Here is a 2,802-nt window from a genome sequence, read left to right as displayed (position 1 = left end):
CATACTCCGTAAACTGGGACCAGCTTTGGCTATGCTCCACCCTAATAGGGATCTAAATTCACGGTGTTGCATCTGCACAACTGGAACTTCTCAGAGCTTTGGCTCCTGTGTCTATCTTAGTGCCTTGTTTTGGTATCTCCAATGTTGGACACTCATCCTGTGAAAAGAGCAGTCACCATGGGCCTTAGGAAACAACATCTGCCCAACGGGCTTAATGCCTGCAAGATCTGGCCAGGTTTGACTTAAGGTGCCCACACACCTTGCGATAATTGCGGGAAATCTCGCGATCGTACGATTATCGTAAGGTTTGTGGAAGCCGTGCGACCTCTACTACTGTAAGGTCGCACAACTTTTATCTTACGAACATGTTTGAAAAACCGCCGAGAATCGTACGATTTTCGGCAGGTGTGTAGCATGTTCGTAAGATAAAAGCTGGACAGGCCGGTGTGTGCAAGCGCACACTGCCCGTTCGGCATTGCGGTCATCGGAAGTACGATCTGCCTGTCCAAGATAGGCAGATCGTACGTTTTTTTAAATTACCTTACAACCATCGCAAGACAAAAGTCTTGCGATGGCTGTAAGGTGTGTGCCCAGGCTAAGTCAGGTTTCAGCGTTGGCAGCTGCTTGAATGTTTAGTTTCAACCTCGGTTCCATTAGAATAATTATGCATCTCGCCAGTTTATGGTTAGGTTCTATCATTCATATCTTGCCTACTCTTCTTGGGGTGCTTCCCATGCACCTTACTCCTTCAGTCGTGCTAACTTTTTAGGACAAAATTCTGGGTCTTTGATCTTTGTTTTTCAATTTAACATTTAATACAAGACAAAGAATTCCCAGATCACTAGGGGTTAGGTAAGGACCACATCAGACAAAGCTTGCTATGAGGCTACATTTGTCTGACTAAAACCTCAGAGAAGAGAAGGGTCAAACTGCTATTATGACTCATTCAGGCAGTGATACTGCTTCAACAAAAGGTGCCTAGTGCTGGATGGATGGGAAACTACATACTATGAATATATAATGTTTAGGGGCTCACGCACATGGAAACCTGAGGTCATATAAAATACGCCAAAATAAGCAAAACCAATGCACATTCCTTTTATGCGATCCATAGACCTCTGTATATAATCTGATAACACATAACTGAAAACTGTCCGGCACCTACATAGAGAGCAATGTGCAGTTCAGCAGTGTTCCAGTGTGAACACGTCTTCTTATGTCCGTGGGTACTCAAAAGCAAACAGTCTGTATTTGAATCTCTTTATTCTATTAAAAAGTTTAAAATATTTTACAGTAGGGGTAGTGTCCATCCAATTCTGACTCCAATTATTCTAGTCTATTGCTTCATATATTGCCATGAGAATTCCACACACACAGCCTAAATGAAGTGATGAGAGACATACTTTACAGTACTGTGTACTTTTATGACTTTTCTATTGCTTGTTCTGCATTTTCCAGTGCATAGTTCTTAAACGCAGCTGAGAAAAAATGTTTACTGGACTTCAACCATTTCATATCTTCTGGCTTCATGCCCCATGTTATCCCAGGTAATGTAATAACTAATTATGTAGCAGGACCATGTTCAGAACACAGCATTGTGGCTCCATCTCCAGAGTGCAAAGCTCAGTTGCCGTTCTCACCATGGCAGATAGACATTGTGTGGCTCTGATTCTGGTTCTAGGAGTTTCTTTGGTGGGCTTTACTGCAGGTAAGGCTGAAATTAGTATAGGAAGAATTATTGTTTTCTGACTTACTGCATTTGGACTGAAATTCTCTCTGTACTGGGAAAAAAATGGGGGCTGTCATTGCTCACCTACTGAAAATGATAGTTGCCTTACTGTCCCTGGCTTCAGTTTTCAAGGCATTGAGCTGGAAGACAACTGCAATAAGCTGGGTCACAATGAAGTCAGAGCTCCTGACTTGCACACTTGTAACCCAAACTATAAAAAAAAAATTATTCCCATGAAAACTAGTCATGCTAGCATTTTTCAAAACATCAGCAGTGGTAGACTACACTTCTTTTTTTTAAACATTAATTTTTATTGGAAGATTTCAGTATACAACATCCGAATGATACAGTAATAAAGCAAATTACAGGTCATATTGATATTGAAGAATTTGAAAAAGGCACAGGTTAACCTAGTAGTTGGTAGAAACAACAACTGTTTAAGAGAACACTCAAGAGGTCATACATGGGTTAGAGAATATTCTCGAGTACAGTGGTAGCCAATTCGACCTGCGCGGTACATATGACCAAAACAGAGTTTTGAGTAACATAATGCGTAAATCATCGTAATCGGATTGGAAAGAAAAGGAAAAAAGAAAAAGTAGAATAAAGATAAGCAAAGAAGAAAGAAAGAGAAGGGAGGGGGAAAAAAAAAAAGTCAGGTTCAGAGAAGTGTTGATTACCGCAAATTGTAAGGGGAAATGGTCTAAACAGGTGGCGATGTTTTAGGCTCTTATGAGGTCAGGATCAAAACAGGGTGGAAGACAATGTTGAATCCCGGGTTCTTTCAAATTTATGCATCGTGTCATGGAGTTTAGCTGTGAGTTTTTCATATACAGACACTGTGTGTAGGCGTGCTTTCGTTTCGGATAGGCATAATAGAGGGGACAGCCAAGCCTTTGCGATCGTTTGTTTAGCTGCAGTGAGAATATGGGGTTGATTTACTAAGCACATAAACACGCCATGAACACGCCATGCAAAAACACGCCGACTGTGCGCGCATGTGCGCATATACGCTTGGCGCAGAAGCGTATTCAGAAGCGTGATTCATGGCGTGTTTATGTGCAGATGCTTGA

The sequence above is a fragment of the Nanorana parkeri genome, unplaced genomic scaffold (assembly GCF_000935625.1).
Source record: "Nanorana parkeri isolate BGI_ZX_2015 unplaced genomic scaffold, ASM93562v1 scaffold2375, whole genome shotgun sequence".
Taxonomy (NCBI): Eukaryota; Metazoa; Chordata; class Amphibia; order Anura; family Dicroglossidae; genus Nanorana; species Nanorana parkeri.
Note: the sequence above shows the minus strand (reverse complement) of the source record.